The following is a 15,373-nucleotide window of genomic DNA, read 5'->3' as shown; positions in this document are numbered from 1 at the left end:
CAGCAAAGTAGAATAATTGAGAGCAGGGATTCTGGAGTCAGCCTGCCCAGGCTGGAGCCCTCTCCACTTCCCTCGATCTGTTTTCTTTCTCCAAAATGTGGAACAGACACCTACCTCATAGTGATACGAGAATTAAATGAGCATATACATAAAGTATTTAAAGCAGGCCTGTAGGAATGTGAACACTGTACTTTTAAAAGTCAAACTGTGCAGAAAGGACTGTAATAAAAAGGAGCAGTTTCTGGCCACGTTCCTCCCGTCTCCCCATGTCACTCACAACTCCTGGCTGTTGCTCCTGTTGGTTCCCACTGTAACTCCAAATATTATTCTTATACAAGTATTTCTTTTAATCCATTTAATCCATTTTTAAGTGTGCAGTTCGGTGGCATTAAGCACATCCACAATGTTGTGGGACCATCACCACCATCCAACTCCACAGCTTTTTTACCTTCCCAAACAGAAACTCTGTGCCCATTAAGCAATAGCTCTCCACTCCCCCATCCCCTCAGCCCCTCATAACCTCTATTTTCTGTCTCTATGAATTTGCCTATTCTAGGTACCTCATAGAAGTGGAATCACAATATTTGTCTTTTTGTGACCGGCTTATCTCACTGAGCGTAAAGTCTTCAAAACTCATCCATGCTGCAGCAGGTGTCAGAACTTCCTTCCTTCTTAAGGTTGAGTAATATTCCATTGTATGTATATGCCACATTTTGTTTATGCATTCATCTGCCTGTGAATTTAGGTTGTTTCCACCTTTTGGCTGCTGCAAATGCTGCTGTGAACATGGATATCCAAATATCCATCTGAGCCTCTGCTTTCAGTTGTTTTGGATGGCTATTTCTTGATTAATCATTTTTTAACATTATCTTTTAATTTCCAGACATGTTAAATCAGACATGTGAGGACTTAATTACAACAACTCCCTACTTTTCTACACACTCCCCACCCCCACCCTCGCATAGTTTTGGTTAAATAATAAATCAGTGTTTTGTCTATTGTAACTACAAATGTTGTCAGCTGCTGAGCCAGACGTGCTCTAGCCCCTTGTCTATTTTCCGGAATACTCTTTTTTTTCTGGAGTTAACAGTGACATCAACTTTACATTTGCTCAGTTTTGTATGTACTATCATCACTACATTTTCCTAATGCCCTGCTACATGTTTACTGATAACAAGTTCCACTGGGGCAGGCACAAGAGTTCTTTTTTGTTTTGTTTTGTTTTTCGTCTTTTTGCAGAAGCCCAATATCCTCCTGCTCCAGTCTGGAGTGGATGTTTCTTTGCACCACTGCATCCTGTGTCTTCCCTGCTTTCTCCTGTTATTTCCCGCATCCCATCTGTGTTGTTCGAAGCACATATTTCAATAGTTTCCTGAGAAAATTTACATGGGATATAAAAATATTGAGTTTTTGCATGTGTTAAAAATATATTTGTTTTACCCTTACTATTTGGGAAGATAGTTTGGCTGGGAATAGAAACCTGAACTGAAAAATCATTCAGTATAAGGTACCCTTGTTATTGGTTGTAGCTTTCAGTGCTGCTGCTGAGAAATGGTTATGCTACTTGGATTCTTTTTTTTTTTTTCTGTTTTATTTTGAAAAATTTCAAGCCTACTATTAAAAAAACCTAAAGAACAGAACAACAAACACCTGAATACTCCACACCTAGCCTCATTATTGTTAACATTTTGCCACATCAGCTTCCTCTGATTTTGTCTTTTTCTCTCCTGGTCAGTTGGTCTATCATCCATCCATCCACCCACTTATATTTCTATCTCTCTATACATATATTCACATGTATATCTATATGAGTGTAATTTCCTTTGTTGAATATTTGGAAGGTACAGGTATTGTGATGCCTCCATCCTAAATACTTCAGCATAGCTCTTCTCAGAACAAGGACATTCACCTATATTTGCATAATACTATTATCATAAAATAAAATCCAATATAGTGTCTGTATTTGAATTCCCCAATGGTCTCATGTCATCCTTTATAGCTGCCTTACTTCTTTTGCTGATCCAGGATCAAATTGCGGCTGTCACATCACATGTGTTCATTGTAATGGACTCTATCTGTGCCCTGCCCCTGTCTGGAGACCATTCAGTGTGCTCTGGCCAACTTGTGGCTGCCAGAAGCTGTGTCCCTGTGCCTAAGGGCTTTTCTCCAGATTAACTGTGATTATTAGCCTTTCACTGAATTGCCCATTTTTAGTCCTGTGCTCCTTCACCTCCATGTCTCATGTCTCACCTGTGGAGGCTCTCAGGTTCATTTTATCTGGAGGATAAGCCTCTGCTAGCCTGCTGGTGATGTCAGAGTGGAGATGGGAGGAATAGTTGCTTGGCTACATAGGGTGGGAAAGGAGTGAGGGTTTAACCCTTCTGTCTACAAATTTTCAACCAATCCTCTGTTTTCAGCCCCCGACTTGCCCTGCCCCCACTTTCCACACTATCTGTGTCTCCCAGTTCTGTGTGTGTCACCTGGCTAACTTCCTAGTGGCACCTGAGATGTAACTGCTGCTCTTTGCTGCATCTGCTACTGTTTCTCCACCTGCTTTGTATATTCCAAAAAAATCTGCTGAATCTTTCTTTCCTTATTGTCTCTTCTTTAGTTCTCTTCGTTCTTGTGGGTCTACACCTTTGAAAAATTCCTTTATTGGAGGGATTCCAGAACGAGAGGAAATAGAAGCATGTGGTAAGTTGGCCATGTTGACCCAGAAATTTGTCTGTAGCATATTTTTAATAGAAAAAACCTATCATTTATTCAAGAGTATTAAGCATCTGCCATGTACCAGGATGTGGGGGTGAGAGCAAAACCAAAGGTAATTCCTGGGTTTATGAAGCTAGTAGAACACATGACGTATTACAAACTGTGATGGGAGCTTTGAAGGAAGGTTCAGGTTTCTACACTTACCTGGGCGAACCGACTTGGTCTAGAGGACGTGATGTTTAAGATCTGAAGGATGAATAGGAGTCAGGGAGATAAAGGGGTAAGGTGGGCATGGGGCAGAGCAGTGTACTAAGGTCAATGGGAACAGATTGAGGTCTGTGGAGGGAATGCAGAAAGGGAGGGGAAGATGGTGCAAGACGCAGCCGGAGGCAAGGGCAGGGGCCAGAGCGGCCAGGGGTCTATGGACCCAGGAAAGACTGTCTTTGTGCTCAGCGTAATGGAGACCTCTGAAGGGGTTTTAAGAGTTGACATGGTTTGATTTACAGTTTCAAAGCCCACGGGGTGCAGGATGGCTTGGTGAGGAGGGCAGTGTGGATGTGGGGATTCCTGGAAGGAGGCAGCCACCCAGTTGAGAAATAGTGTCACTTAAACCAGGGTGTTGGAAGCAGAGTTCAAGAGAGGTGGGTTCATTAGAGAGATATGCCAAGACTTGGGGATGGCTTGGATTTGGGGAGTGGAGGAAAGAACGGTACGAGGATGACACCCAAGTCTTTGGTGTGTGGAACTGGATGGATGGTGGTGCCATTCACAGAGGCCAGAAGCTCTGCAATATAACTAGATGTTAGAACTATCAGAAACAACTGAATTGTCCAGCAATAGAACAAGCAAATGGATTGTCACAGAGGCAGAGTTGGAGCAGCTATGGCTTCAACCAACGGGAAGCCAGAAAGTTGAGCAGACTAAGGAGAAAGAACGCGGGTGGTGATTATAGAAGATAGGGTCAGGGTCAAGGTCAAGGAACTGGTGATCAATGAAAGATCCTCTCATACAATCCCAATCCCAGTTTTAAGAAGACAGGATTAGAGAAGGGGGCTCAGAAGGAAAATTCAAGGATGTTGGGTAAGTCACTCCTTTTATCTTTTTATTTTTTTTAATTGGGGTAGTCGCTTTACAATGTTGTGTTAGTTTCTGCTGTACAATGAAGTGAATCAGCTATATGTATACATATATCCCCTCCCCCTTGGACCTGCCTCCTCCCCAACCCCCATCTCACTCATCTAGGTTATCACAGAGCACCCAGCTGAGCTCCCTGTGCTATACAGCAGGTTCCCACTAGCTATTTATTTTACACACAGCAGTGTATATATGTCAATCCCAATTTCACAATTCATCCCACCCTCCTTTCCCCTCTGCCCTGTGTCCACACATCCGTTCTCTACGTCTGCGTCTCTATTCCTGCCCTGAAAATAGGTTCATCTGTACCATTTTTCTAGATTCCGCATGTAAGTCTCTCCTTTTAAAATGTGATGTCTCCATTTCCAAGGGAAGTTGGTCATCCCAGATGATCACAAGGAAGAGATGGCTTGGCCTCCAACACTGAATTATTCAGGTGGGTTGTACCTGATGCCACTTGTCTGGAATGGGGGGCAGGCTAGGCAGAGCCAAGCGGCCTCTACACAAAAAGGGGCAGTGGGCTTCAGTCAGATCTAGGGAGGGGCTGTGCTCTGAGCAGGTATTGAGATGCCTCTCTGCTTCAGCCCTCCCAGGCTCTCAGCTCCAGCTCCAACTTCAGCCCCATCCTGTACCACCCTCTGTCCGCCAGGGTTCAGCGGGAAACAGAGCTCACTCCAGATGGTTTAGTGAAAATGCGTTAATGAAGGCATCACTCATGGACACACGTGGGACTACAAGGCTTTGTCCCTACCACCAGGGGACCAAAGGCATAAGGGAGGGAGTGGTGTTCTGGAGCTCAGTGAAGACTGGAACTGGGGCAGAGGTGGAAGGAAAATAGAGGTTACCAGAGAAATTATGTCAGAAGAGGAAGGAAGTAGGGAAGAGATATCCCAGGTTTTCCCTCCTTTCTCTTCTCCCGCGTCCTATCACTCAAACCTGCCAGAAAGCCAGAAGGCAAAGGAGCCCAAGTGATGCTGTTGGCAGGGTCAGCCCTCTGGACAAGTCAGACAAGGATGGAGAATGGACCAGGGAAGGGGGGCAGGTGGAGAACCCCTACCCACATCCTATCCTGACTGGCCGGCAAAGCCGCCCGTGCTCTGCAGTGACCAGAGTCCACACAACTGCTGCTGGGAGATGCCTCCCTCTGAGGGTAGCCTCAGCTTGGGACCTGCCCAGACCCCAACGTGCGCCCCAGATCTGGCGGGGAGGCTCGCATACACCCACACTCAGAATGAGCACGGAAACTTCTCCCAAGGCCAAATGGAAATGGCTTTTGGATTGCACACCGTTTGGCTGGATTATCTGCACCATTGCCTCCGTCCATTACTGAGGAGAGCCAGGAGGCTCTGGACTGTCCTTGGAGTTCCAGGATGACCTTGTGGAGAGCTGATTACAGTCTGTGTGCGGAAAAAGAAGATGTTTGACTGTCATTTCTTCCCTCTCTCTGGTTCAGCGAAGCTTGATCTTTGGCCTGTGGCTAGATCCCATATTGAAGAGCCTGTCACTGCTGGCGATTTTTCTTGGAAGACCTCAATTCAGACCGAAGCAAGCCTTTCCATTAGCAAAGCTGTGCAGAATCCGTATTTGCCTTTGAGACTTCCAGGCTCCCCGTGTGGTGCTCGGGGGGCCCCTTCTGCACAGCACTCCTCCTCGCCCTCAACCCACTCACATGCCACCTGGCTGCACCCCCCACCTCCAAGTCATAAGAAGAACAGATGCCAACACAGCTGCATGGGGTCTCATGTCTGAACCAGGAAGAGAATGAAAGGCAGAATCCAAGGTCAGGGCCTGGGAGAATCCTGGAGAAGCCATCTTTGAGAATTAGGATGTCTTCTTGGTGGGCTTTTCTGGTTGGCCCGGAGAGCATCTGCCTCTGCCACAGCCTCCTTTACATCCCAAAGCCCCGACTCTATGGAGAGACCTCCAGAGCCTCAAAACGGGTCCTTAGCTCTGGTCCTGCCCATCTCTGATTTCCTAGGCCCCCTCCTCCTTCTGCCCTCACCACCACTGAGTTGAGTTCCCATGGGCCTCTTGACAAAATTCATGCACTTCGGGGGACCACTAACATATAGTCAAAAGAGCTAACATTTATTTCCACCTAACTATGTGTCAGGCACTTTTTTGTGTGCATTTGACCTGTATCAATAGCTTCAATCCTTACAATAACCCAAAGTGGTAGGTACTAGTTTTTTATTTCCATTTTACAGGTGATAAAACTGATGCACAAAGAGATTAAGTAACTTGCTCAAGATCACACACCAAGTAAGTAGCGGTGCTGGGGTGCAAGCACCCCATGCTGTGTTCTCACCCACCGGCCAACGCTGCCTCCAGACGCCATCCCTGCCACTGCTTATACATTTCTAAATGTTGGAATTTTTGTCCTGCAGAGAAATATTGAGAATATTGAGAAATACAGAGAAATATTGAGGTATTAGCATTCAGGTGGCTTTTGCTTTACTGTACAACTTAGAGAACACACAACAGATAATTCAAGACACACTTTTAAAAACTCTGTTTTACTCCACTGGATTGGGTTAGAACAGAGGTTGGCAATATTTTCAGACCAAAGAGTCCAACTGCACTAAAATCCAGAAAACATGGTCAACAAAGATGCAGGATGAAAATGCCTATTTTGTTTAACAGAGAAATATGTTACTTTATGTTAATGATATTGATAGGGTGATTAATAATGGAATAAATCAAATATGGAAGTTATCAACTCTGGTCCTTAGGACTGAGCCTTGGCCTTGATCACTTGGCCAGTGCCCTTGGGGCCTGCCTTAACCCCCTGTCAGGTGGAAGTCTGTCAGGTGATCTATTAACTATAAAAATTAACGCTTGTATGGAAGAAATCATGGCAAAAGCTTTTCAGTAGTGGAGAGGAGGGGTATCCCAAATTGACGTGATCTACCTTTTTGGGGTCTGATTCTTGAGGATGCGAAGCACTGAAAGTTTCAGATTGTGTTCAGAAGAGCCCGTGAAGACGTTTGAGCATGTCTTAGCATTCCTGCTTAAAGATCTCAGCAGCTAGAGAGCTTCCAGAGCTACTGCTGGAACTTGGAACTGCATTATTCCTCGTTGTTTGACTTCAAGGTCTTACTCTTAAAAGTCTGGGTTAAGGCCAAGGGTCATGCTGCTGCTGACTTTAAGCTTTATATGATTTTACTTTCCATAATGCAAAGCTTATTAAGGTGGATTCCACTAGAGCTGACGGGGGAACTTTGCCTGCCACCAGGGTGGAATGAAATGCTTCTTTGGAAGTGTGGACGCATTCCTCATTCAGGCCGTGGGCCCTCTAGAGTATGAACCACTGATAATTGACCGTGGTACCTTCAGCACCTAACGCAATGTGGAGGATTGCCTGTAAAACACTTTCCTGGAACACATGTAAATTCATGATTTGACCTTAGTCAGTCTAGCCCTCTCTGCTCTAAGCAGACATCACGGATTCTGTATACTTTATAGCTTAATTTACGTGCCCTTCTCCTTGTCCGGGCCTGAACTGTTGCAAGACATTGATCGTGCATTACTTGCTTTGCTATACCTTCTTTTTAAATTCTTTTAGCTTTGTTTCCTACCACGATAGCAAGACATGCTCATTATGGAAATTTGGAAAAGCTCAATGAAGAAAAAAAAGAAATTCAATTAATTCTAAAATTTTAGTGTAACTTTCCACTTTCCATGAATACGTATGCACATTTTTACAAAAGAGGATCATCCTGTAGAAGTATTTACCTTTCTTTTTGACTGTACAATGGAATGTAAACATTTTTCTGTTGTCATTCTTCTATGTTTTTCATGACTGCATTGGGTTCAGCTTTATGTTTCGATTTTTTTTTTTTCTCTAACAAATAGTATAATGAGCATACTTCGGGATACATCTTTGTGCAAACATGTGGGTATTGTGGTAAATTTTCAGAAGTAAAATTACTGGATCACAAACATGGATATTTTTAAGGCTTTTGGAGAGCTATTGCAACCAAATCACTCTTTGCTGCCAATAGTAATTTCTTAATTCTTGGTCCTGATGTCAGTGCTGGCGGCATCGCTGGACAGTGTCTAACGTGCTTCTGGCTGCCCAGTGGGGTATGTGTTGCCAAGAGCTGACCTTTGTAGATGCGACTTTCTGCTTCAGTGGTCCTTTGTTCCTTACAGATGAACTGGTCTTTAAGGGTTCGATGCTTCCCATGGCTTTTTGTTCAAATGTCTCTTTTAAAATTGATGTTGAATGCAACCTCCAACTGGAGATCATGTACTGTCTGTTGCTCGATCACTCAGCTTCCATTCTTGTGGATTTCCCACTGAACCAACCTCATTGATTTCTCCTCAAGGATGGCCCGTAGGTAAGGGCTCTCTTACCTGAGAGTAAGACCTTCTCTCTAGGGGCCAACTTTGTGAGGGCTTTGCCATTTGGAACTATTCTACCCACAGGGATTATTTTGCCTTAGACAATGCCCTGCTCTCCAGGGATGGCCATGGGGATCTTATTGGGAAGGGAGTTGAGGTGTTTCAGCAAGGCAGTTTTTTAAAACTGGGGTCTGACTGTTCTCTGCGGCTTTTTCGGATGCCAGCAACAGTTGGCCACAGTAGGAGATGCTCACTGGAATGTTCCCGGGCTGTCCGTGCACAAGTCCCAGCTGCTCTGGCCAATGGGAAATGAGAGCTAATTTGCTCTAAGGGCCCTAATTGGCTGATGGTGCAGTTCCGTGCCTACTATTTTAAGGCTGTGTTTCTGGCCCCAGCTTGGCAGGCTTGCTTGAGACATCTGGCAACAATGATCAGAATGCCTCTTTTTTTCAAGGAGGCTCACCATCGATTCATCTATGGACTCACAAGGAAAGTCTCATTTAGTAGAGCCAACATGTTTCAAAGAAAAGTATATTTTCATTAACTAGCCTCAAAGCAGTAATTACATGTTCAGAGAACTCAGTAAAAATTTATTTCTAAATATTTGGCAGTGAAATGTTGAAGGCAGCGCGTGAGTACGTGTGAGTGCGTGTGTGTGTGCGCACACACGTGCCTAACATGTTGCATGTGTTTTAAATAAACCCAGCATCTAAGAGGAAGCAGGAAATACAATTGTAGCCTTTGAAATTTAATTTTTAGCAACAGGATGTGTTTCTAAATACTGCTAATATATCAAAAGGAAAATGTGTGTTTAGAGGCTTTAAAATTGTTATCAAAGCAATTGTAAAGCAAATGAGGTGGCTTTTATTTTTTATTTTTTTTACAATGGTGGCGTCTGAACACTGGAAACCAAATTTCAACCGAGGATCAAAAGCAACGGTGACGTCTTTGCCTGAGATGCAGCTGAACTTCGATGCTCCCGCAACCTGATTCACAGTTTATAATCACAGTTATCACAAAACCATTAAAAGCCTCTTAACTTGAATTCCCACAATTCCTTGATGGCAAGGGCAAAGAGAGAGCAACGTAACTTTGAATGTAAATGTAACACAAGGTTCGAACGGAGAGAATCTCTTTTAATTGTGCCAGCGGAAGAAGATGTCGTATGGATGCATCTACCCTAGCAGATGGCTGATGTAAGAATACAACATGAAGTCTTAGGAGGCTCGGGATGTTATGAAAATGATTTCTCTGTGAAGCGACTGGTAAAGTGTCCGCCCGTTACAGACCTCTTTCTGGGAGGAGGAAGAGGAGGTGACTTGTTAAAATGTGTTAACTGCGCGGTGGGTTGGCTGGACAAACGCTATGCGGTGTCTGATTGAATCAGCCTGAAAAGAATCCTCGGCCCCATTCAGTGGGAGCCAAAGCCCAGCAACTGTCCAAGCCCTCGTCATGTGAGAAATCTGATTTCATGTTTTTCCACCCTTCAGTGCCTTTGCTGACATTTCCCCTAACAATGCTGTTATGTGCTGTACAGCTAGACAGTGCAGTCAATAAGCTGTCCTGAGACTTCGGATAAAACGGAGGGTTCTTATCTCACTGCAAAACAATCAGAGACCTCGTGCAGCCGTGAGCTGTGTGCATACCAACATACCAACGACGGTCTGTTCCCAAATTTCTGAGCCCTCCCTGGAGAGATACACGCCTGCACATTAGGATGCTTGCTCTAAATGGTCCACATGCGTGTGCCCCTGGCGAGCTGGACGTGGTCCTTGTCTCACCTTTGTGAAGGAGGATTGGAATCACCCGAGGAAGGAAAGCGCTATCTCTCTGCCATCTCCAGCACTGGTTCTGAAATAACTAATTCCAATCAATCCGTCCTCACCTCATATGAGTTCTTCCTGCATGAACTGCCCACATTCACTGCCCAGTTTGATCTTGTTCCCACAGTAGAGAAAGCAAATGGCTTGGTCCAGCGGGAGCGGGTTATTGACCAGGTACTTAATTCGGCGCACAGCCCTGACGGGGTCATTCTCCCACCGTCAAAACGACTGGACCGTGGCATGGCAGAACCATGAGTTTGGTTTACTATCACTTGCCTGAGCCACCGTTGAATCAGTGGGGTAGGAATCTAAATGAAACGTTAAGACAACCACACTGCAGCCTGTTTATATAACTGTGCAAAGAAACAGCATGTGTCTCAGGGTCCTCTGGGGGAAAACCTTCTCTACTTCCCTACTTCCATATCAGGCACACTGAGGTCGGTGTTATGCCTTCTAAAAAGGTTTTAAGCGCCGAAGGGAAAACCTCCTAGGTAAATAGGATGTAAACTCTTTTAGCCTCCTACTTGAGTTTCCAAATCTTTAAAAGTCTAAAAGGACAGTGAACCTTGTCCAAGAATTAGGCTGCAATTCTTCTCTGTAGGTACAAGGTCAAATGGGCCCACGGGTGCCCTGAATCCTCTGTCTTTTCACAGAAAGACCGAGAAAGTCTCAAGCACTGAACAGGGCCTTGAGATTCTCCAGGGTGGTGCTTCTCAAACTTTATGTGCACACAGATCACCCGGGTGTCTTGTTAAAATGCAGATTCGGATTCAGTAGGTCTGGGCATGGGCCTGAGACTCTGCATTTCTAATAAACTCCCAAGTGGTGCTTGGGTTGCTGGTCCAAGGACCACACCTGGAGCAGTGAGGCCTTGGTGGTGGGAAGGTTCCTTACCTCACAGCCAACTTAGAAGGAAGTAGGGAAAAAAAGACCTTGCGAAGGCAACATCGCAAGCCTAGATGCTGTGTACATTTCCTATTTGCCTTTTCAAGGCACCCCTGGTGGACAGAAATACCCTGGAATGTGAAGAAAGAGCAAGCAAGAAAGGACAAATTGGTGGTCATCCGCACGATTAACTGAATTGATGAACCTCGGATCCCGGTCGAGCTGGAGAAATTGGGGTCTAACGTCAGGACTCAGCCCACGTCTGTCATTTATGACTTTGTCTTCTTATTATCTTTGTAACAAGGCTCTTTTATTAGCTCACAGTTTGCTGCCAAGTTGATGAAATCGCCGTTATATTTTATGGTACACGGTAAGAGGAGAGAGGAGATTTTAAAAGACCTACAGATCTCTTCTTCATTGAGGGACCTCGCCTCCTCTCTCTTCTCCCTGCGTGGGATGGAGATGAACTTACCATCACGTTCCAGGGCACTGTTCATTTCCTCTTCAGCTGAAAAATATATATTTATTTGGCTGTTTTGCTTTACGATTGTGGAGGCTGGCATTTTCCATTCCAGTGCTCTCCGTTCTGAACCACACTTGTAATTACTGCTGTCTTTTATTCTGTGTCTTCAGAGGACTGTCCCATTCAAACTGTGAGAGGACAAAAGCTGCTGTCTTTCCAGGGGGTGGAAACAATAGCATCGAGTCTTCACGTAAACCTCAACAAACACGGAAACACAGAAGTGAAAATAGGAATAATAAATGCATCCAGTGGAGAAATGGAAATCAAACTAAACATTTCTGCCTGTCTTTTTCAGAATTTGGAGAAAGAATAAACTCGGCGCGCCTGCTGCATCCTAAGGGTGCGTCTTATTTCTAAGGTGATTTTTCTAAAAAAGCCAAAGTTTTCAACTGGTGTGTTGTTGTTACCTGTTCCTCAAGTCTCTGTCTGCTACCGACACTGGCCAGCTGGTCAAGGTCACAAAGGGCAAGGTGCCTGTCCACAGCTCTCGGATGGCCTGGAGGCCCTGAGTGGCCCGCCTTCTGCTTTTTCCTCTATCATCTCCACCCTGCGTGGTCCTCTGACCTCCTTTTGGTTCCTGAGTGAGTCAAGCTCCACCCAATATCAGGGCCTCTGACGGGCTCTCCATCCACCTGGCACATGCTCCCCATCACCTTCCTGGTCACCCTTCAGATTCATGCAGGTCCCACTGTCACATGGTCTTGAGCACCCAGTACCTCTCATAACTATAACCAATTATCTGGGTGGTACGTCTGTCTCCCCACAAGAGAGCCAGCTTCGTGAGGACAGCGACAGTATCTACTGTGACCTTCACTGTGTCCAGTACAATTTGCTAGATTGCAGCAATTTTTTGAGCGACCAATTCTCCAAGTTATCAATGAACCAAAAGCTTCTCTAGACACGATTTGAAAAGTTTATAGCAATTCACGTTTCAGCAAGGTTATCAAAAATTGTCATTACCTGGGCAATGTCTCACATCCTTACCAACTCATGCGTGTCAGCAGAGTCAAGCATTTTTATAAATGTTACTGTTTCTACCTTTCAACTGAACAAACTTCCAGGTTGGTCAAGTTCTCCTTCTTGTCTTTCAATTCGTCTTACTTGTCTTGATCCAGGAATTGTTTTCTTGAGTGGAAGGGAGAGAGGTGCAGTTAATTTTCCAGATAGTTTGCAATGTAGGGTAAAACAAACAAACAAACAATGTGCTTCACGTGACAGATGCCTGAGTACTTTTCAAGATGATGTGCAAATGGGTTGTGCATCCATTGTAATTTCCATGAGTTCCGTACGAATCATGAACCATAATAAAAACGTACAATTGAGTCACCTCAATTCTGTTGCTATTTGCAGAAAGAATCCAGATAGTTTACATTGCAGGGTGAAAAGAAAATGTGTTTTATAATTCAGATGCCTGAGAATTTCTCAGATGCTTAACACTTTACGTGCAGATGGCTCGGCTTTTCCCGTATGCAAGTTAAGTCGTCCGGGATTTGTGGACGTGAAGGTGGATGTGAAACTTTTGGTGGCATGATGAACTGCAGCATGCCTGTGTGTGCAGGTCTGAGAGTTGTGCGGGCAGCACACCTGGGCACGTGGCCGATGCGTGTGTGAAAACACACCCGTGGTTCCACCACTTTCTCTCCCACCAAAGACAGCAAATTGCTAATTAAAACAAGGAATGGCACAGTGCACTGAAAACACATGGAAGAGATAGGCACAGCTGCTTTTCATAAGGTCCTTAACACTTCAGATGTAAAAGATCTAAAAGTCAAAGTACACAACAGCTGTCATTTCGAAAAATACACTGGGTGGAACAATTAGATACAAATGTTGTAGATAGCTCACTGAAAATAATTTTTGGTTAATCAATAATTGGGGGTCCTAGTCATCTGATGTATTGGCAAATCCATGATTTACTACTTATGAAAAACTGATTTTGGTGATTGTCTTACCACTGTTTGAACACAGTGCTGACACATAGTGGGTGTTCCGTCAGTATTTGTTGAATGAACACGCCCATGTCTCAGCACTGCCTTCGCAGCTACCTTTAACAGGCGGTGTTGCAACACTGCATTCCGAGCAGGGCCCAGCTCGTGCAAAGACCCAAAGCAGGATGGAGCTCAACCCTCCGGTGTTCTCAGCCCCAGTGATCTTAGTGCCCTGAGTGCTACAGAACTGGTTTTCAGAATCGGTCTCCAAGTTCAGCTCAGTAATTCAAACCTCTGAAAAGAATAACATCAACAATGAACAACCCCACCCCAATCTGCAGCTAGGAAATCCTAGCTGAAGAAAAATTGAATTTCATTTTTGCTGGCCGGGTTTTCTTTATTTGCTTTTGATTTTCTTGGACAAATTTTTTAGAATTTTAAACAGTCGTTCAAAAGGGGAAAATTGGAATACACCTTGACCAGTGATTGTATACCTTGTTTAATAGAGCATAAGACTAAATACAGAGGAGATGCAGAATATATTTAGAAACGAGATTTTAGATCTAAAGGATTTTCCGCTCCATTGGTGGAGACAAAGGGAATGTCTGTGAAATACTATGGTTTGGAAATGGCACTGTTTCTAGGTTTTTAGTCTCAGGCTCCCTGCCTCCTTATTGCTTTACTTTCAGTCTCTTGATGTGGGAGAAGCAGCATTCTGCACTCATCCTTCCCCTCCATTTGTGCAGAGCTCCCTGGCATGACATCTACTGGGGAGGGAGGGCCACCGGAGGAGCACATGATGGCAGTCATTTGACCCCTGGCCTGCCAGAGCTCACAGTGGGGAGGAATCATGGCTAAGAGGCCCAGTTTCATGCAGATTAAAGAAAGGGGGTTAAAAGCAATCCTAGAAAATTCACTGCCCAATAATTTAATGTGGTCAGGGAAGTGCAGTGAAACGAATCCTGTTTGATGCTGGCATTGAAATTGGCCTCAGTACATCTGGGTTCTAGTTTAGACTTTGCTACAAATTAGCTATGTGACTATGGGTGAGTCCCTCCACCTCTCTGAGACTCCCTTTCCTCATCTGTAAGTGGAGATGTTTACTAACACCTGCTCAGTTTCAGTCCGTGTTCCACCTCAGGCATCTCATCCAGGAACACACCTCTCTGGGCCGTCGGTGCTGGCCAGAGGAGAGGTCCCATATCACTAACCCGGCAACTCTTGTTAGGACACCCTCGCCGATGATTAGGGGAAGAGGGGCTTGAGGACACAATTTCTTAGCAAAAAAAAGAGAGTTGGACAGATTCTCCCATTGGTGTTTACTCTTATTTTCACATGGAGTAGCCAAGAGAATTGTCAAGACACAGAATTTATAAAAGGAAGGAAGGAAAGAAATGAAGGAAGGGAGGAAGGAAGGAAAGAAGGAAGGAAGGGAGGTAGGGAGGGAGGGAAGAGGGGAAAGAAAAGCAGAAATCACGTGACTGAGTAGAAGTGAGGCAGGACTTGAGTGTCCGGGCCCCAAGAGGAAGGCCAGCTCTCCGGAGCCACCTCTGCAACTTGGGAGACGCCAGGTGGCCCTCGAAAGGCTTGCGAGCCCTGGAGCTGTCCCGTGACCCGGCGCCCCCTCCACTGGGTACGTGGCTCTGTTTCCTCATTTGTAAACCCCAAAGGTTCATGGAGAAAAAGTAAAACACGTGAAAGCGCTCAGCACAGCACCTGGTATTTAATAACTACTCACGATTGCTGCTTCGTCATGGCCTCAGCAGTGGGCAGTAAGGGGAGTCACAGTGAGTGAGCTGGGACATGCAGGCAGCCAGGAAAGGAGCACGTGGGGAGGCCTGAGGCCTGGCTGGGTGTAGACAAGGCAGAGTCAACTCACTTCTCTGAAAACTAAGAGGTTGGAATAGATGGTTACCATGAGGATATTCAACTCAGAAGTCATCAGAGGATTTGGAGGGTACAGAGTTCGCCATTGTCTCAAGGCTGTCTGGTCCACACCTGTGTGACCTGTGTGTATGGCTTCC

Source organism: Eschrichtius robustus, chromosome 7 (genome assembly GCF_028021215.1).
Source record: "Eschrichtius robustus isolate mEscRob2 chromosome 7, mEscRob2.pri, whole genome shotgun sequence".
NCBI lineage: Eukaryota > Metazoa > Chordata > Mammalia > Artiodactyla > Eschrichtiidae > Eschrichtius > Eschrichtius robustus.
This window is presented reverse-complemented; position numbering follows the sequence as displayed.